The following is a 22624-nucleotide window of genomic DNA, read 5'->3' on the forward strand; positions in this document are numbered from 1 at the left end:
GAACAAATGCAAGAAAAGTTAAGTAATTCCCCAAGGTTGCTGACAGCTTTCGCTTCCATCCTAGAATTCAGACCACAACAAAGAGCCATTTCAAAGTTACTACACTACAGAGTTCTCAAATTTTAGTTAATAATAAGTTTTTTTCTGTCTACCCCAAGTCCACTGGGTACCAGAAAATTTTTCTGGAAGTGGAAAAAAAATAACATTTTAAGTATATATTCTTCCTTGTGCCCCCAAGTATAACTTACTATAAAATATAATATTTGAAGAGAAAACAAAGATAGCTCCCCAGACTTGATTGCTTTTCCAACGTGGTTTTGGGAATTAGTGGCTTAATTCAGACCCCGAGAATCTGCTGAAGTTTTGTGATGTAAGCGAAGTCATTGACAATTGGGGAACTTTTTCTTCTGGAATTATAGCTACTCTTTTGAAGGTAAAAAGTTGCAAAGAGGGTGAAGATCTCCTAAAATTGCTCTGCTGTGTAATTGGGGAAACTTTAAAGATGAGTAAAATAATCCACACGTGCAGGTGCTACTGAAATCATGGATGCTAAAATCGTGGTAGTTTTCAATCATCATGGCAAAAATGATTACACAGAAAGGTGACCCACAAGCTTTAAAAAGGGTCAGAGATAGGATAGAAGTAATTTTCTATGGCTGCTGACTTGCGCTCAGAAGGAGATGCTATTTTTACCTCCAAAGAAAGGGCTTTTTTCTTCCTATAAACTTTTTTTTTTAATCCTAAATTGAGTATGATAGCTTTGTCTGGGTTGAGTTGAAAGGAAAATAAAAACCTACCAACTGATTTCACAACTCAGTTTTTCTTGTAAGGTCACTTAAAATTGTAAGTATTTCATCTGACCGATCAGAGTCTGTGGGAAGATTAGAAATCCCAAAACCAACCACTTTTTTGGATCTAAAGGCAAAGACAATTTTGTTGAGCCACCCTGAGGGGAACAAAGATTTTGAATAGTTTAGAAGTGGGATGTACACATATTAATGGCTTATTTAATCCTCTTTACTCCTCTCCCCATCTACAGCCCCCCAAAACCCTTCCATGACCCCCATTTTTGCCACCATCTCCCACTATCCCTGCTATAGATCCAGAAAATTGGATCTGCTAACAGTGGGGTCTATCGTCACAGATAGAAGCCATCCAGAATGGTGTAAAGATGTAGGTTTAAGTCCCAGTTCTGCCTCCTGTTAGCCCTGTAACATTGGCAGAGTCGCTTCCTGAGCCTCAGTGTATTACCTGGAAAATGGAGAAACTGTAATTTCTAATTATGGGGGTTGTTCGTAGGATTCAATCACATAATCCATATAAAACTTTTGACATGGGCCTAAAAGGTAGGAAAGATTTAACCTTGGTACCTGATCCAAGTCTGAGAGTAGCCATAATGATCATAGTACCTAACATTTATTGAGCATGTGGTATATTGTTCCCTCATTAAATACAATGCTAGATTTTTGGACAGCGTTGTCCACTCTTCATTCACACTGAGTTTCCTGTTTATTTCAGTTCTGAAGTCTTTTTGCTTCTTTTATTTGCACAGTGTTTTGACCTAAGGCCAGGACCTGACACTTGTCTATACGAAAGCTGCCATCATTAGATTCGGTTCATTGTTTTAGCCTATCACATTCCGTCTGCATTCTATCTGTATAGCCACAAGTTCATTCAGTGTATCTTGTAAGTCACTGAAAGTCCCAATGGGGAAAGGGGTGCCCTTGGATCCAACTGGCCCTTGTCAGCTCAGCCCAGTTGGAGCTCCCAGAGCCTCCTTTGCACAACCCTCCAATATTGAACACTCAAGAAAAGGTCAGGTTCTCCTTTGGTTTTCCCTCCTGAGGGTCTCTCTGCTTCTCAGGGCTGTGACAGTGGAAGACCCATCTCAGCTCTACATCCTGAGAAGCCTCAAAAGGGCCTCCTTCCCTTCTCTCCCCTCTTCTGCTCTCTTTGGACAGTCCCTCCTCCCTGCACCAGATAGAATTCATTTCCAAACTCCAGACAGATATTAATGTTAAGGAAACTGGAAAAAAAAAAGATTGAAATTGCCTGGAATACCTTCAACCATAAATTATTATTAAAATACCTCCAAAGTTCTTCCTATACTTAACTCAGCCTTAGGAATACCAAAAAATTGTTTAGTAAGAAAGATATTTAAGTTTGGTAATATTCACAAAGAACTGTAGTCTAGGTTGAATACCAAACACTGGAAAATGTCTGGGGACATAATTGAGTGGTTTTTGAATAATGGAATATTCTAGTAAGACTAATAGCTCTACACAGAATCCTATGTAGAAATTGCCAATATAAGAGCTTATTTTTCTTTCAAAACTTGTGATTTCTTGGAATATCACTCATCGATTTAGTATAGAGGATACCATGTGAATAACCTCAACCTTCACTTTATTTGTAAGAATTCATCATTAGCAGTTGATGGGGCCACTAACGTCAGCTTTTCCTGCTCTGGCTTTGTTCTTGACAAGCAGTAGCACCCTGGTTTTCTTTTGTGAAACTTCCCTGGCCAACTCTGTGACTATCAAACACGGTGCTCGACTATCCTATGTAGGAAACAGATCTACCACATTGTTTCTAGGGGCTTTCAGCCTAGTCATTGACTGTGTGTTCCATGATATAGTTAAGTGGTCCCTTTTTTGGATCCACTTAGCAGTCATTGTTTGTGGATGTAGACCTTTAGCAAAGATAGCAAAGAAAGAGTCATAAGATACTTAATGTTGTGTCTACACATTGGCAAAAACCAAGGTTCCAGGAGTTTCATTGGTTCCTATTCTTTTCAAACTCCCAGTTGTTTAATTGAGACTTTCCAATTAGTTATTAATTTTGCTTATTAACAATAATTATTTTGCTTGTTACTGAGGAAATTTAACTGATTGGCAAGAGAAAATAGGCTCCAGCTTGATTAGCTTGACCCCAAAATGTTTGACCAAATGGCCCACATCATGTCCACTCAAGGCGTTAGGCTCCCTCACTTGCTTTTGGGCTCCCATCTTTTTGCTTTCTCTATATGCATGGCCTGTTTTAAGCTTACCCATAGTTATCTGATTGGATTTCCGGGGTTTTGGTGTGGGACTTCAGAGAATTTATCAAAAAAAGTCCACCAAACCACATAGCTTTGGTTCTAGATCCCAGACTAACTTCCAGCCCAGGCAACGGGGAATTTCTCTTAGGCCTTATGTCCCTATTATACAGAAATATTTTCTTTGGTACACACAGTATTTTCTCTTAAGTATTTTTAATTAGCCTATTCATTAAAATCTATGGATGTCAGCTTTTAGAATTCTGGATTTCACTTTTTTTTAAATAGCCAAAAATATTAGGAAAGACTGAGGCCATGTTTCTGAATGACAGTCCTTTCAGTGATCACACATTGTCCACTGGGCCCATCTCTACCCAGTAAGTTTTGCATCTTTGCATCTAGCTGCCTGGCCCCGATTGGCATCTGAGTCTGTAACGTCTCCTCTCCATGATCCAGATGAGCTCAGCTGAGTACTAAGGTTTGAGGCCAAACCCTCATCCAGAATGTAATTCCCTTGTGGATCCACAGGAATAGTGGGTGGGTGGTTAAGGACAGGATTCACAAATTCAGTAATCTGGATCCAAGTCAACTTTTAATTTTTTCTTACATCCATTTGGTTATGGGTGGGGTATATGCTAAACAGCTAAAACAAAGAAACAAAGCCATAACCACAACAAAAATAAAGTAGCTCAAACAAAACAGAGGTTTATTCTTCTTTCCTGAAATATTCCAGAGGCCAGCACATGGTCCAGGTTGCAGGGAGCTCCCATCCAAAAAACCATCCAAGCATCCAACCTTCTTCCTTCTCTTGCATGGCTCTGTCAACCTCTAGTGTGATTTCTCACCCATTTGGTGAAAGGTGGCTCACTTCACACAAACCAAGGTCCAGCCCATGTAAGGGGAGAAGAGAAAAAATGAAGAGGAAACAAATTGCATTTAAAGAGGTGTCTGGAAGGTACGCCCCTTACTTCTGCTCTGACTACACTAGTGGTGGCTTAGTCACAAGGCCTCACTGAGCTGCTCAGAAGCTTTTGTAACATTTCTGGTTGGCAGCCATGGGACCCGCCGAGAATCCATAAGACTCCATGACTAACAGTAGGCCAGAGCGCCTATGCACTGGAGAGCGGGCCCTATACCCTGCCTGAACAACAGGCCTTGCAGAAAATATCGGGAGACAGTAAGATCTTACTTCTCAGAGACCACACACACAAACACACACACTCTCACAAACACACCATCACAACCACCCCCAGCCAGAGCCATCTATCTATAAGCCCTTGGATGTTCCTTTTTTTTTTTTTTTTTTTTTTTGAACCAAATAGCTACACATAGTGAAATCACGAGGAAATGATCTATCAAATGTGGATTACACACCAAACTCTGACTCTCAAAATCTCTTTCCAATTCTTCCTTCACCTGACAGGCAAGACTCATTTTATCAGGGTAGAAGTTACACATTTTCTGAAATGCTGAGAGTGGAAGAAATCCCTCTTCATGGGATTTTTATCTTAAAAAAAAAAACAAACCAAACTCCAAAAACAAACAAACAAAACTGTCCTGAAAGAAAACTAAAGCTCATGCCATACGTGTGTGTGTGTGTGTGTGTGTGTGTGTGTGTGTGTGTGTGTGTGTGTGTGTGTGTGTGGGTACAGAGTGTGTCATAACCATGGGGAAAGAGGAGAGAAAAAAGTACAGTTACACAATGATCGCCCCCCATGGGTTCTCCAGATCTTTGATCAGAGTTGCTCAACAGTTCGTTGGATCCGCAGGCGTTCTTCTCCAATAGCCTACTTGCACACACCATTTATTTCTCAGAACTTTAAAGCTACCCCCTAGAGTTTTAATTCCACCGAGAACATTTTAAGAAACTTTGCATTTAATGACAAACTTTTAAGATGGCTCAAAGAACATCTTTATTTTCTATTTACAAGGAGCCATTGCTTTCTCATTTTTTCATCCTTTGTGCTAGTCCCACACATCTCATTTTCAGAGCCACAGCACACAAGATAGATGGAATCACCATGGCTCTGGTTAAAGTAGGGGTTGGCCACCTGGAGCTCTAACGACGGACCCTCCTTGTCATCTCCCAGTGAAGTCCTCAAGGCCTCTTTGGGGAGCCCTCATCACTCTGTGAACACTATCTGATAACCATGCTGACTCTTTGTTCATGGCCTGAGGTTCAAGAATAGGAGAGAGAAGGGGGAAAAACATCCAGGAAAACACATGCCTTTTCTATGTAACACCAGTGCAATTTGACAGTTCTATTAATTCCATAGTGTAGAAAGAAACCAGCCTGATCACACATGATGGGGACAAAGCGGTGTGTTGTTAAGAGGCTCGTGCAGTTTTTAATGCCAGACTTGCTGGCCTCGTGTTGTCACGGCCCTCTTGTAACTTACACCCTTTTATAATGTGAAGGAGTTGCTATGTCAGGATGTAGTGGGATCATCACAGTTTATTAAATAAGAGACTGTGGGAAGCTCCGTTTCCCCATCTCCTCCGTAGGAGGAGAAATAGGACCGCCTTCTCTGCTGGACCACTGGGCTCTCTCCCTGGCTCCTTTGACTTCACCAGAGAGGCCTTTCTGACCAGCCTGTTTAAATAGCACCCAGCTGTCCGGGCATCGCTGTTCTGGCATTACCCTGCTTTCTCTTTCACCCAAGTTCTTACTACCACTTGACATCATATGTATTTATTTATCATCTCTCTCCACAACCAGAATTCAGCCTCGTGAGAGCAAAATCTTTATTTGGTTTTTTTTGCTATTATCCCTCTGGAGTCCAGCAGAGTTTTTTGGCATTTAGTAGGCGGGCAGTAAAATGAGTTAGCTGTTGAATGAACCATGAAATTATTGTGAAAAAGAAAAGAATATGTGTAAAATGTTCCACAGGGCATCTGGTGCATGGAAGGGCCAGTACAGTTAGGTATTTGTATTGTTGTCAGTACCTTCAACACCAGGACTCTAAGATGATGGTTGACTTAATGATCTCACCCGCCTCTTGGTGGATCTCCTTTATATGCTCCCCAAGTTACAATCTAGATAGATTGCCACAACACCAAGAAGTATAGGCAGGTGGTGTGGCATTTCAACTTTTCTAAAGCCATTATGTGAGGTGCAAAATCACAGATAGTTTGAGTGACCCTTGAAGATTCCTTAGGAGGACAGTTTCTGCTGCCAGGTTTTACTCCAACATCACAACAGATCAACAATTCTTTGGTTGAGTATCAGACGGAGTATTTGACTTGTGTTAGAGTCTATACTGTACCAAAAACAATAATAAAAATTTAAAGCATTATCATGTTGAACACTAGTCTGTGTCAATGTTAGAATGTTTCTTAACAGAGTGAGATTCTCATAGGATGAGAGGTTCTTGGGATCTGAGACCAAATGTAGATGAAGATTCCCATCTCTTCTGAGTCACTCCAGACGTGCCCTCAGAGACTTGAAGGCCTGTCAGAAGTAGGGTCACTGTTCCTCTCTGTGTTCCTTCTGTCTCGGTCTTTCTCTCTCTCTCCCTGGCCATTCCCCCACCCCTTTTCTTTTTTAGGGAAAATGGTATGAATTAAATGTGTGCGTTAATCGAATCATGAGCAGTGACAAAAACTGTTATGCTCAGGACATTTTCTAGTTGGAAGGATCTTTTGAAGACATCTTATCCAATCTTTTTCACTTTACACAAGGTCTGTGAGAAAGTGGTCGACTGCCTAAAAGTACACAAGTTGTAGTACTAGAACCAATTCTGAGGCTTTCTAATCCAGTGACATCTCCATCTCGTTCGACTGCCTTCTATTATGTCACTTGTAACACTTTCACTCTCCTTTCTCCCTCTTCCATTCCTGAAACCGTTCTCCATGGAGAAGCGCAGCCACCTTGAGTTCCTCGACCTCTTGGCTCAGGGTTCAAGCATCCTTGATAAATGTGGCATGATTCTTCCCTTTGTTTCCTCTGCAGTCTCTTGCCCCTTCCCCACTCCCCCAAGTCAGCTGGATTTCCAAGAAGCCTCTGGAGCTCTGACTCACTGCTCTGTAGTTGGGCCAGTGCCCACCTCCTCCATCCTTGGCAGCTACTGTAATTCCTGGTAGGAAAGATCATTCATGAAGCCCCTGGCATGAGAATCATGACAACACACGGCGTCAGAGTCTAATATTTTATTTTTGAGTCATGTGGAGAGAGGCACCTTCCTCACACAAAGACCAGGAAATACATCCAGATAGACAGCACAAATGGATAATGAAGAGGACTTAAGAGACTCCAACAGTATAAACAGAACTGCATTTTTAAAATAATAAGCATTCGCATATAAATGCCAGATTGTTGTTGCAGATTAGATCGTGGTTCACAGTGACCTCACATGGCACTTACGCCCCGAGGAGGGTTTTGATGGGGTGAGACATTACTCAGAACAATAGTTGGTTGCCAGAAAGCCAACAGAGTTTTAGAAAATGTTTGCTCCCTTATAAATCAGACCCTTCTTTTGTGTTTCGAGTGGATCCATTGGGCTCGTTCCCCAATGATCAAACACACATCCTCTGCCACCATCAGTCCACATCACCCCCATCTCTCCATCTCTCCGTCTCTCCACTCCCCCCACGTCTCTCTCACACAGACACACACACTCAATGCTCTTTTCAAAATTTTGCTGACAAATTTATGCATCCCATTTCCTCTTTCTCTAGTTGTGGTCTTTTAAGTACTCTGCAGGACTAAGACTGTGAAGAGAATTCTAAAAACTAAGGAGGAGACACCTGGAGCAAAAGCTAAATTGGAGCAACGCTCTCTGTAAACTTCCACAACGTCATCTGAGTGTCTGGGTGTTAATTACGCAGTGCCCTTGGCCCCCAGAGTTCTCTTTCCTTTTGATTCCTACTAGTGATTTTAAATCTCTCCACGTGTTTTACACACTCTCCCCCCACCTCTCCAACCCTTCACCATGATACTCATTCAAGTGGGAGGAGGAGGGGCAAAGAAAAAGAGAAAACTGAGTATAATGTCTATCTGTACAACCCTTCCTTCCATCTTTTGGCTTATGCCTGAGATAACAACTCTAATGGCCTTTGAAATTCAAGTGGATTTGGGTATATTTTAGTAAGTACCTTTACAGTCTGACTGATGACATTTCATGTCTTAAAATAGTTCTTCCCCAGTGGTTTCTTCTCCTAGCGATGGATGGAAAACCTTAATACATGAGGATATCGTAGAATAAGTGGGTAATAATCAGCAGAGACACAGGGTGATGTAGAAATTAAGTGTGTGTCTTATTTTTAGAGTGTTCCTCTGATATGATTCCTCTTAAAAACATTTCGAAGTGTTAGGATCTGAAACCATCGCCATGATTTACTGAAGTCATGGAGAACACATGTGACTCTTGTTTTGAAAATGACAGCATGCAGATACCATTGCTTTTTTCCCTCCCCTTTGGGTTTCTTACAGAATTGGTGGGCAAAACCAAAAGACCAAGATAAATTCTCCTGGTACTCCGCTGTCCGTGTTCAAAGGCTGTGAGTATTTGGTGTACATGATCTATGTACCAAGGTGATATTCTAACAGAGACAAATTTTGTTCAAACATCTGAAAGTCATCATTTCTATGCATATGCAGACATTTTGAGAAAAATCTACAAGAGGATCAAAAACAAGATTAAGCCACATCTGTTTGGGTTTAAACGACATTGTCTATGTAGTTCAAAGTTGTTTCCTTTTGTATAAAGACAAAACCTGCCCAGCTGTTTTTTATCTTAAATTCTTAGCCTTTATCAAAGAAGTGTTTTTATTGGCTAGCCAGTGTTATTTCTAAAAGTTGAACTCGTTAGGCAAGGGGGCTAAGAAGAAAAAAAATATGCTGTATTGGTCTTGCGTCTCTCCCTTGAGCCTTTCCTTGGCACTCCCAGAAAACTAATACAAGTGTTTTGTTCATTTCTAAATAGAAATGCTGTATCTACTGCGTGTCACCATGTCATAAATTAGGTATTCCTTCATTTTATACAAGTAATTGATTGCAATCGACACTGATAAGAAACATGAAACAAAAAATGAATCCTCAAAGGCATGAATTATATAACAAATAAGCATTTGACTGCATGAATGTTATGCACTGTTGAACAGGGAAAGGAATGCTTTTGAAAGCTGCCATCATCAGTAAATAGTCTTATTTAGTAGAAACATGGGTGTAGAGTGATACTGCCCTAGCTGTGTTTCTTTTCAACATCTAATACATTCCTACGTTAAAAATCACATCTGATTACAAAGTCCTTCTATTTTATGAGGAATAGATAAGCTCCACTATGAAGCACCACTAAATGGGTTATTAGGATGAAACTTGAAAGCGAAAAATTAGAATGAATCAAAGGAATATGATATGACAACCAAACCTTTCTAAGCAATCGCTTAGCTGTTTTCTGGTTAGATGATTGATTCTTTCTGTAATTTCCAGTTGCATTTAGCGGAATAACTAAACCACATAATACAGACAGGTAGGTTTCCATGAACATACACACAAATGGACTCTATTGTTCTTCCCACGCGTCAACAATCAGCAGATAACTTTAAGGAGGATATTATTGAAAAAACCTTTTCATTGTAGCCTTTCCAATCAGTTCTCCCTTACACACACACAGAACTATTCTTTTTCCTTTCCAAACAAGGATAGTTCTAAAGCCTTTGTCCCTAGTTTGTGTCAAAGAAGTGGCTCCAGTTTTCCCTACTTTCGATTGCCATAAAAACATACCTTTGAGACTAAAAAAAGTCCCAGGTGCAAATGCAGAAACCACTGTACTTCTTCACTCATGGGGTTTTATCTGTTTTTTCTTGTTTCCTTAGTACATTCAAAATACTCAGTTTAACGTAGTCCTTGGGCTCCAGTGTCATCCTGCTTGACTTCAAATCTTAGTTTTGCCACTTACCAGCTGAATAATTTTGGCTACTTAACCTTAGTTTTCTCATCTCCAAAAAAGAGGTCATCATATGACTAACTTCCACCAAGTCATTGGAAGGATTAAATGAGAAAAGACAAGAGAAGGGCTTAACAGAGTGCTTGGCTTGCAATGGCTGCTCAGAACAAACTTTTGCCACCATTATTCTGCAGACTGGTTTCAATCTTCTCTCTGCTCCTTTCCCCCAGCCCCCTACTGTCCTTAACCCATTGCTGTCCTGTGAGCTCTGATCGTAAGTCAGGTTCCTACATGGAACAGGCAGTTGAGATTATCCAGACATTTACATCAGGAGATCACTCTCTGTATTCACCCTCTCTGTCATCTTAGCTCCTGTCTGGAAAAGTCACACTCTTCCTTTCAGAGACTAACTCCTCCCTCTCTGGAGAGCACGTGGGTTTGCCAAGTGTGAGCCAGTGGCAAGGGCTCCTACTGTGCTGGCTCAGTGGGGAGCTACCCCTGAGCGAGTGATGCGGTCCGCCCTGACCCACAGACGGGAGCAGGATGGGAAAGGTGGCCGGGTGGATACTGCTAAGTCTTGTGTTCTTGGTCCAGGTTCTTTTGCCTCCTCAGAGCCCAGACTCCACCATTTCTCCTTCTCAATCGCATTTTCCATGGAAATCATTAAAATAACATCTTAGTAGGCCTCCTCACTACCACCTTACCTCATCCCATTCCCTCCCACACCAGCTGCCAGGTTAATCTTGCACAACTACTCCTGTTCAGAAACGTTCATGGCTTCCATTACAGAAAGAAAAAAAGAAAAAAATGCACTCTTCTTCAAGCTGATGGGGGGAAAAGATTTTACTGCCTTTCTCACAGAATAGAAATTTAGTCTTGAAAAGGAGACAGAATTTGTGGAGCTTCCTGTGTGCCAGACACTGTGCTAAATGCTTTGCCCATTTTCTCTCTTTTAATCATAGCAAGAATTGAATTAGATGGGTCTTCTTATTTTCCCCGTTTATTCATAAGGAAATGGGGGCTTAGGTTAACCTTGCTCAGAGACGGGTAGTGTGATGTGTTGCTATGAAATCATTTTGTTGGTGTGTTTCTTGTCTGCCCACCACCCCCACTGCCACCCACACAAGTTCTTTGGCAACAGGAAAATCATCCTAAATGCAGAGCAGGTGCCTGATAAATTCCTTGCACATTCAGTTGGCCCACAGGCTTCAAACAAATCCTCTTCAGTCACAAAGCACAACTGTATTGCTCCTCAGAGTATTTCTGATTTTCAAAGCTTCCATTACATTGGACCTTTTAGTTCTCAAAGCACCTGCCCCTGCCTCTTATTTGATCTTCTGTAATCCAAATCTGAGCATTCCCATTTTGTGGATATGACAACTAAAGTTCCAGATGATTCTGTGATTTTCCAGGGTCATAGAGCAATAAAATCACTCAGCTAGGAAACAAACCCAAGTTTCTCCCATCTTAAGTAAAATTTTCTTACACTCAAGATTTATGTACACCTTTTTAGATGCCTGGACTAGGTTAGAGACGACTAGAGGTTGGCAAGCTGCATTCTTTTTAAGTAAAATAGCCGTTGAAGAGCTTAAAATCTGTCGGTAGTTCAAGTGTCAGCCCCCAGTGTGTGGCTTCTCTGCCCACTTCTTGCCTACGAGGTGAGTTGAGGACAGAGTTTTAGTTTAACAGTGAATGTCTTGGTTTTCCTGAATTTATTTAACAACCACCCTGGATGTTATTTCAACACAGTTTATCTTCCTACACAGGAATATGCCCCTTTATAATTTCAAGGCAGATCAACATGGACTGGGGCTTTTGAGGTTTTTGGACAAAGGTGGCACTGAGGCTTATTCAAGGGATTTGAATGTCAGATGGGCAGAGGAGGGCTTGGCGAAACGCCTGCCCAGAGACGTTGGATGGAACCGCCAGCAAAGGAACATTAATGCTGCTTCTGTGTTGGGCTGATCTTCATCCAGGGAAAGAACAAATAAGCACAGAGATGCTTCTCAAAGTGGTAGGAGGTAATCCAACTTTTTTTAAAGAGTATTTTGGTCTCTTGGTTCCAGAAGGGATCAGTTAAGTGGACGTTCAAGGGAGAAATAATGGAAAAGTAAGGTGGCAGCATTTACAGTCTGGTGTCTGGGCAGCTGTGGAACAACATGGTAGCTGAAAGACCTCACTGCTATTTCGGTTGTAGGATTCTACAGAGAAGATGCATTGGGGCTCAGCTGGCCTTGTTCCCGTATTGCTTGTGAGTCTTTTGAGGTCATGCTGCACATTTGGTGCAAGTACTAGATTCACGGATTCAGCTGTATCCATCTGTCATCTAAAGAAAGAAACAAACCCAACTTACCTTATACCAAGAGCATAGATTTTCTGTTCCATAGTAGGAAATTCTCTGTGTAGCTTCATGTGTAACAGGGAACAAGAATTGAGTTTGAGGAATCATTTTTCCCCCTAGCTAACAAACTTTCAATTTGTTTTAAAAAATGAAAACAAATATAAATCAATACAAGTTTGGTACTATCCCCATGTCTTCTCAGGGTTGGCTCCTTTTTTCACTTGGATCTCATCAAAGTATGCCTCCTCCCCAAGGCCTTCCCTCAAACCTAAAATCTAAACTCATATCACAAATTATTAACTTCTCTTCAAGTGTAGTAATGGTGCTTTCGTATAAAAAGGGAAAAAAAGGTTATCTTTTGGAAATATGTCATGAAGTATCTATAAATACAATTAATATTAGAAGAATTGGAGTGAATATAAAATACTACCCCCGCCCCAGTCTCACACCCACACTAGGTCACTCTGCTTTGTCCCATTTGATGTTTTCCCCAGTTACTTAGGCCTCTCAAACCATCTTGTCCGTGGATGGGTTTACCCTCCTATTCCCCCTCCACTCCCAAAATATTAGCTCCAGGAAAGTAGACACCTGGTCTCAATTATTCATGTCTTATTACGAATACAAATTATGAAATTTTCGGATCTAGGTTTATATCTCAGCCTCACAGTTTTCTAACTAGAAGACTTGGAGCAAGTTACCTAATTGTTGAACCTGTTTCCTCACTTTTCACACAGAGATCATCTCTCTTCTTCAGGAATGTTGTAAGCATTAACTCAAAACATGTACTAAGGGCCAATCAGAGGACTTGTCACTGCCTAGCTTTTTAACACATTAACTTACTTTAGCTCTTTGTTTGTTTTGTGTTTGGAATATTAGTTGATATTTACATTTCAATCAAGCCAATCATTTGGGAAGATTGGGTATAAGGGAATTTCTCTTCACTTTAAAAACAGACTGAGAAAGCAAAAAAAAAATCTATTCTTGGCTTTACCAGTTCTGACTTGATCTGTGAATTTCTTTTGCTGATTTCTCCTGCAAAATGGGAAACCACAATACATGAGTTGGGGTGATTATTAAAATGAGAGAGAGAAAAAGTATTTGGAACCCCATATAAATGTCAAACCAAATTTTATAAAAGTCCAACATGCACTTGAAATATTCAGCAGTTCTCCTAAGGCCTGATTACAGGCTTGATGGCCTTAATTTTTCTCTAATATATAATTCTCTGTTATAGAACTCTGCAAAAATGTTGTAGCATATCATTAATGCTTACAAAATGTCATAAAAGTTCCAAGAGCAGAAAACCTCCCAGCTAGAGAAATTTTACATCTAAAGATAGAGGCAGTTAACCTTAATCTAGGAAACTCAAAAACAACCACAGGATGGGTGGGTATCTTGGAGAGAATGTTCCTGCTTGTTCTTTTGAAGTAGGGGATATTATCTATGAACTGACAATATTTGACTGTCGAGCAAAATCCAAAATAAGGTCCCAAAAGTATTCATGGTAAAAGAAAGGAAAATAGGAAGGAGGGAAAGAAATTTTTAACAGAAGGGAACCCTCTATTGAGATGGACTAAGAAACAAAACAAAGAAAATAATTTGTCTACAGATAAATTTTTAAGGGAAGCCTAAGTTTGTAGTTGTTGGAAATAAAAGACAAAAGCAGCATGATGGAAATTTGGGAAGTTGTATTATATTGCCCACCAAATGCACTGGAATGCAAATAGAACCAGTGCGTGGTTTTGGAGTTGACAACAATCTGAGCTGTTAAAAGCCTACGCTGGTTATTCCTAGAGTTAAAGAATAAAGAGTTAAAGTGTTGAAATCAGTCAATTAATTAATAAATACTCAGAACTTGCTATATGCCCGGCACTGGGGACACACCAAGGGAAGCCAAGCAGGTGCAATCCTTGTCCTCACAGCACTTATAGTCCACTATAGGAGAAAGGTAATAACAAGATAAGTACCTATAGATAATTAACTAAATTATGGTAAATTTGCAAAATACTGTTAAGGACGCCTCAGGAGCATTTAATAAGGAGGTCTCTCCAATCTAGTGGATTGGGAAAAGGGATGGGTAAGACACAGAAAAGTAACCTTTGGAAGTGTCATTTATTGAAGTAACCTTGAGGAAGTGTCATTTATTCAAGATTGATCCTGGATAATTGGGAGTTGACTAGGTTACCAATGGAGAAAGGCTTTCTATAAGTAACAAATAGCTTGTACAAAGGTCCCAAGGCAGAAGAAAGCACAGTGAGTGTGTAAACTGAGAGAAGCTCAAGTGGAAGAAATTGGGGAAAGAGTAGCCAAGATGAGCCTGGAGGAGTAGGTAGGAGTCAGATCAGACAGGGTCTGGGTAAGGATTTAGGACATTATTCTACAAGCAACAGGAAGTTACAGGAGGGAAGACCAAAGAAAGTTTAATGACTCTTCTTGTGATATTCATTCCATAATGAGGTCAATTATATTTGAAATTTGCTGGAAGACAGATTGTTTGTACGTATTGGCCAAGACATCCAGACACCTCTAAAACTGTAGGATACTGAGAACTCATTGTGCCCTGAGACTGAAGAATCACAGTGTATCCTGCCAAAGGGAAGACAAACATACACAAACACACAAAAACAAAACCTTGGAGATCATTTCTGGAAAACAGACAAAATAATTCTAAACCACATCTAAGGCACAAGTGCTTAGAAGCGATGTCAAGTGGGTGGAACTCACCCACCCAGACGGTTATTGGGCAATTGTATAGTGCATAGTTTGGGGTGGAGGGGTAATCCAAAAGGTTGGCCACAAATGGGAGAGGTGGATTACTATCCTTGAAAATTCTGGCTTGTGGTTGGTCACACAGGAATCTGCTTACTGTATCTCACGAAGCTTCCACCCATTTGTTCAAGACAAGAGCATGAGAATCATCTTTGGTTACTCCTCCTTTATGCCACACATTGAATCCATCAGCAAGCAAACTACTTGTTATTCTTACTTCCAAAATTTATCTTGACTCCATCTCCACTGCTACCAACCTGGACCAAACCACCATCATCTCTGGTCTTGACTACTGATACAGTATGCTAGTCCTTTGCCGTCCATTCTTCTGTAGCAGAGAATGACCTTATAAACTTGAATCAGATCTGGTCATTCCCCTGCTCAGTAGTCTTCAGTGGTTTCCGACTGCACTTAGAAGAAAATCATTCCTTTTTCTGGTTTACAGAGCCCTGCATGATCTGGCCCTCTGCCTACCTCTCCATCCTTATTCCATGCCTCCTAGTATTCTCTAAAACTAGCCTTGATTCAGTTCTTTGAATGTACATAACATCTTCTGCCTAAAAACCTTAGAACAGCACTTGTCCAAGTGTAGTCCAAGGGTCTTCTGTATCATCTGAAGGGTTATAGGAAATGCAAATTCTCATGTTCTACCCCTGACCTACCAAGTCAGAATTTCTGGGGTTGGGATCCAGAAGTCTCTGTTTTAACAAGCTCTCCAAGTGATGTTTTTGAGTGCTAAAGTCTGAGAGTCATCACGCTAAAGAATTCTGTTTTTCTGAACCTGCAGTGCTCTGTGCTTTTAGCTGTGAGTTTACCATAACACAGAATAGCAATGGTTTAAAATGTGAAAATCTACTTCTTTTTCATGAAAAAGTCCTGGTAGGTAATCCAGGACTGGAATGGAATTCTACTTTTCCAACAACTCAAGACTCCTACTACTTTGCTCTGCCATTCTTGGCCTCCATTCTCCAATTTATATCATGATCTGAGATACCTACTTCAGTTTTAGCTGTCATGGCTTCATTCTAAGCCACAGGAAGGATTCTAAGCCACAAGAAGGAGAAAAAGGAAAAGATCATGACACTTCCTTAAAGACACTTCCCAGAAGTCGCACACTCTGCTTCCATTTATGTGCCTGTAACCAGGATCAGGCCCCAGGGTCATACCCAGCTGCAAGGAAGCCTGTCAGATAGGTTTATTCTGAGTGGTCTCTCTGCCCATCTGAAGTTTGGAATTATATTGCTAAAGAAGGGAAGAATATATACTGGGAGGTAATTTTCAGATTCTTCCATATCCTCCACCCTGCACATGCTTTAACTTAAATTTGTCCTTCTCACAAAGCCCAGGTGTCAGGTAGGAGTAAACCCCTTTCCATTGTTTTCTCTGACTGCACTCAAATTATTTCCTTTGTAGCACATAACAGAATTTTTAATCAGGTACATGTATATGCATTGAGTCACTCCCCTCCTAGACCATAAGCCCTATGAAGGGAGGAACTACATCTTTTTTATTCAATATATATCATCCAGTATTGGGTATAGAGCTTAGTACATAGCAGGCCCTTAGTGTCAGTGGAATGAATGAATGAATGAAAAAACAACTAAATGAAATAACCCTCCTGTCACAGGTTGGAAAGGTTGTGCAGGGAAGTACAAGAGTCACTGGAGAGGAGCCACTTATCCCCATCCCTGCATAATGACTGACACTCAAGTAAGGGGACCTTACTCCAGCAACATGAAGCAAACAAATTCCACTTCTGTTACAAACCTATATATTCTCAACCAGCCTAACAGAAGCCACGAAAGAAACAAACAATAAAAAATCATGGTAAAGAGAATGTTCTAAGAAAGGTGATAAAATACGTCCAGATACATTAGTAATCATAATAACATAAATGAATAAGATCTGTCAGTTAAAAGACACAGGGGCTCAGATTTAGATAAAAATAAAATTTATGTTTCAAAGAAACACATGTAAAACATAATGATACAGAGAAGTTGAAACTAAAGCAATATATACATCCCTACAGGGCCAACAGTAATTAAAAGAAAGCTCTTGTGGACAATATGAATATCACATTATATAGACAAGGATAAAAGAATCATTAAGACTGAACAAGTATGTTGTTATAATAAAAGGAAGATGAAACTGTTCTGAACCTGTGTGCATCTAACAGAATTTCAGAATATATGTCCAAAATTGATAGAACTGAGAAGAGAAATTATCCAGTTTACAGTCATTGAGGAAAGTTTAATACATCTGCCTCAAAAAGCACTCTTACAAGAGCTAAAAATAAGGCTGTATATGGTATGAACATAATTAACAAATTTGATCTAATGCTTGATTAGAATTCTACATCCAGTGATGTAATAATTTTAATTCTTTTCAAAAATATGTGGAACATAGATTTTTAACAATTCAACTTGTATGAGACAACAGATATCAAAGAATCCAGATCATACAAACTGTGTTCTCCGACAAGAGTACAATAAAGCAGAACTCAATAAAAAGATAATCATCTTCCCAAATATATACATTTAGAAATTGTAAAACCTTATGTCATTAAAAACTAGTAAAAGATGAAAGCAAATAAAATTATGTAGAAATAACTGACCAAAAACCCCGTATGTATAACAGACTAAATGTTCTATTTGGAAGGGAAGGTATCACCTTAAAAACATATATCAAAGAAAGAAAAGTTAAAAGTCAATGAGCTAATCAATAAAAATTTAAAAAGTCAGTGAGGTAAGTGTTCAGCTCAAGACCCTGGAAAAAGAATAACAAAAAACAAGCGACCAGCAGGGAGGAAATAATAAAAATAAGAGCAACACTCAAGAAAAAAATTCTTAGGATTGATGATCAACTCAACCTAATTCCCACCATTTTGAAAAGTTAATAAAATAGACAAAAACTTATGGCAAAATTTATGAGAAAGAAAAAGGAGGAGACTATTGGTAAATGTGATGAATGGATAATGGTTCAACAGGTCACTTTATTGGTGATTGTAATATTGAAATGAGATTACATAGGTGAAAAGGTGGTCCAGTGCCTGCAACTCACAATGAAACCCAGTCAGTATAAATTTTTCTTCTCTAAAGAAAATAATAAATGAATCAAAATAAAGTGTTAATGGAAAATGACAATTTAGTGCAGTTCTTTTGAAATGCAGAGGACTTTTTAGAGTCTCTTAAATCTTGTGGAATCCCCTTGTATAAAAATGATAATTGCAGAAGGGCTCTGAATAAAGATGGTGGCAAAGGAAATTCCTTCCACACTGTCTCTTGGAATTCACCTAAGTCTCTAAACCAACTTTTAAACTTACTGCCCAACACAGCAAATACCTTTTGAGGGCCCACCGTGCCCAAAGAACTTTGCTTTCCAGGGTCGTCTTATATGAATGCATGAGTGAATCATGGAACCTCTCCTTGGACTGCATGAGCCTTCTGGCTCTACTGAAAGAGTAAAGATATTTTCTCCCTCATCCTTCTTGGAGCAGAACACAAGCCTGGGCTACATCTACCATCAGTGTCTCTGTTAGAGTTCTTGGATTGCAGTGTAAGAGAATACTCCAGCCAACAGCCATAGAAGTCATTTATTGGAAGAATACAGAGTAATTCACTGAATCCACAGAAAAGATGAACAACTATGCACAGGAAAAGATGAGAATCAGGACAGCTCCAGCCTGTAGTTTGTAGAAGTCAAGGAGCATTTATTCACACAGGTGTTACCATGAGATAAATCAACTCCAAGACCCATGTTCATCTGTCTCTTCTTGAGATGCATTTTCCAGAGGAGAGATTTCAGTGGGACCAGCTCCTGACAGACTGAACTTCCTGCCACGTGGCCATTGCTCTGGTCTCGGATGCCAGCCCTCTACAGCTCTCTGGATTCTGATTCATTTCCCAGGTCTTCCTCCCAGCTCGCCACTGGTCTGCAAGCCTCTGATAGTCTTTAAATAAATTCTCCCTTCCTTAGGATAACTGTAGTCAGGGACTGTTGCCTACAACCAAAATCCTGGCTAAAACAAAGGGTCTTTGTTCAAAAGGTTGTGGGTAGTTGATATCTATATATTTGGGGGACTGGGCACATTGTGACATTGATACAATAGGCTAGAATCTTATCCATGTATCATGGGATAAGGCTGAAAATAGTAGGGGTTAGGGACTTAACCTGATTGAAAACCTCTAAGTGTAAGGAACCTTTGGCAAAACCCCGAAGTAAGACTGTAATTTCTTTTACTGGTTTCTGTTGCATATTTGTACACTGCTCTGTATTCTGAGTGAATGGTTTTCATTGATTACAACTATCTTCTTGCCTCTGATTATAAAACCTTAAAATCAAAGCAGAAGCGCTTGCAATAAACCCTCTTCCCTGCCAGAGTGAGTTTATCAAAACAACAGACAAATCAGAACTCAATTTGGTCATCCCAGGAGAGTGAAACTTGGAAATCCTTGGCCAAAAATATTTTCAGAGCAATCCTTCAATCAGAAGGTGCCTTTTATCTTTAGAGACATCAGTAAGCTGACCTAGGAAAATGTAGCTGTGCTCTCTCTAGCCTTAAATGTGTGGGAACCAGACGTCCGTCTCCATGTGCCAGAATTTTTATTACAGAACTAACCCAAAGCCCTCAAAGAGCATCATAAATTCACAGTAACATGTCCGTTGAGACTTCTACCAGTGAATGTGTGGGAAAATACAAATATTGTCAAGGCCAGCATTCACCAAACGACGTCTAAGAGACCATTAGCGACCCAGCCAAGGGCCACAGTCGCTTTACTCTCAGTCTGTCCTTGATTTTCTACAGTCATTGAACCAACTCCACATACAGAGTTTGCCCCAAGAGAGCCACTTCCTGAGAAAGAACAGAGCCTCACAAATCTAGAGGGCGTCTATCTTAAGAGAAATAATGAAAACCATGAATTTGGGAATAAAAAAAAAAAAAAAAAAAAAGACTGCACTATCTTTGGAAATCATATGCATGCATCCTTAGGGGGCTTAACCCTAAAATACATTCCAAGACGTGGCCATCTGATAAGTTGTACTGGGGATATGGCCAATAAACATATGAAAAGTTGCTCAACATCATTAGTCATCAGGGAAATGCAAATTAAAATCACAGTGGAACAGCATTACACCTACCACAATGATTCAAGTTAGAAAGATTAATCGTACCACGTAATGCAGAGGATGGAGAAGTTTCGTAAACTGCAGGTGGGGACTTAAATTGCTTTAGCGATTTTAGAAAACTATTTGGTGTTACCCACTGAAGTTCAATATCTGTGACCTACATTTCCACCCTTCGGTGTATGTCCAAGAAATTTATTGATACAAGAAACATGTATGAGAATGTCTTTAGCAATGTAATTTGTAATTGCTGTAAACTGAAAATAATCAAATGCCCACTGACTACAAAAGATAAGTAAATCTGTGCAATTAATACTATACAGCAATGCAGATTAACAAGCTAACAAGTGTATGTAAAGCTACAGATGACATATATGAATCTTAGGAACTTAACGTTGAATGAGGGAGGCCAGACGCAAAGAGTACATGTGGTATTATTCTATTATACAGAGTTCAAAACCACATACAAACACCATGGTGTCAGAAGTCAGGCATTAGTTACCTCTGGGGAGGAAGGAAGGTATGGATTGGAAGGGGCTAGAGGGAAGTCTTCTGGGGTACACAGTGGTGTAAGTCCTTGATCTCAGCGGTAGTTAAATGAGTGCTCTATAATATAATTAAACAACCTCTCTATGAACCAAACTAGAAATGCTGCTTTTCCCTTTTTTTCAATCATTTTTGCAAGGCTCATATTGCTTCCCTCACTCCCAAGTGCCTGAACATGTAAGGACAGAGAGATGGGCAATGTGGTTCTCACTATAAAATCACCAGCTCTAGTTTAGGTCACTCTGCAGAGAGCTCATCTCGTAGAATATCAGAGCTATGTCCCATGTTGCCTTGTGGGCACTTCTGGCTGATCAAGATGGCAGCATGAGTTCTAATTTCTGACAGATAGTATTGGTTAATCTACCTACATTGGTTATAACTGAAACTTTCTTTAAGATTTCTTTAGTTTGGGAGTATCTAACGCAGCACTGTCAACAAATCCCAAAGTTTGGCCCAACTGCGTATCTTCAGGTGCAGCCTTCAACACTGATCTAGAAACTGATTCGATATAGAGAGGAAAAAACTCTGGAACTGATTGGAATCCATGATTATGTGTAGTCTCATTGGAATACAGCCTGATGCAGTCATTTGTCAGGAGATAGAATGTGAATCAAAGAAAAGCCAACTAAAACTACGGTCCAATTTCAGTAAGCAATTCAGCCACAGGAGGGGAAAGAGGAAAAAGAGAAATGGGAGGAGGACTGGAGGAGGTTGGGGAAGGGGAGAGAGAGTTGAAATAATCCATATGTCTATATTTATTTGCAAAACAAATTTTTTTTGAAGTAGCTAATTTTTTTCTTTAAATTTAGAATAATTTTAAAACTGTTTTTAGTATGTAAGGCCAGGTCATAGCAAATGAAAAGAATAGGTAACTATGATTAACCCCAGCATCTGATTCTTTTTTAAATCTTGAAACACCAGTTAAGTGTGAATGGCTACCAGTAGGTGGCAGCATTACCTCCACCATTTTGATCTTCATCTGCCAAACTCTGAGGCTATCATCTTTTGAAAGCTAACAGTCACAAATCGTGTCCCAGCTGCCCCATTTGTTGGCTGTTGTAACCTTTCTTTTATGATACACTCTTCTTTTAAAAGAGATCTAGTTAGCCAATACAATCCTTTAAAGATGCATAAGCAGTGTGCCAACCTGCGTTTTTTTTTCTCTTCCTCTTGGCTTTTATGACAAGCATGTCTTTGTATATCTACGTGTATAAAGACATTAACTGTTCTATAAAATGTTGCTTCCACTTACCTCTTTTGTGTAACCACTCACATCCAAATTTACTCATGAAGCACCAGAGCACTGCCAATGGAGACAGGAAGGGTGGGGGATTTATTGTAAATAGATTATGGTTCAGATACTGACTCCATCACTTAACTCCTCTGAGCCACATTTTGGTTTGGTTTGGTTTTTGTTTGCATCTACAGAGATGAAATTACTTGAGTTGTTCATATCTGCCTCATGGGATTATTATTATGAGTGTATACAATAGTTGAAGTCAGAAAATGTTGACTGAGCCTCTGCTACGCACCAGGCATTATGTCAAGCCCAGGGAGTAAGCACTACACCGACCTTATCCTAAAGAAGGTCATAGTCTACAGCTGTGTTGTCCAATACAGTGTCCTCCAGCCGTGTGCAGCGATTTAAATTTGAATTAAATAAAATTAAGTAAAATTAAAAATTCAGCTCCCGGGGTGGCCTGGCCACGTTTCAAATGCTTGATAGCCAATATGTGATTAGTAGTTAGCATATCAGAGAACATTTCCATCATTGCAGAAGGCTATATTGAACAACATTGGTCTGAAAGGCCAAACAGACTCACAGAAGTTTATAATCAGGCTCAAAAGCTCTTTCAAAGACCAAGCTACAAAACAGGGAGGTGAAACAAACAAGGAAGTGATGAATTCTTTCCAGCAGTA

This window comes from Camelus dromedarius, chromosome 17 (assembly GCF_036321535.1).
Source record: "Camelus dromedarius isolate mCamDro1 chromosome 17, mCamDro1.pat, whole genome shotgun sequence".
NCBI lineage: Eukaryota > Metazoa > Chordata > Mammalia > Artiodactyla > Camelidae > Camelus > Camelus dromedarius.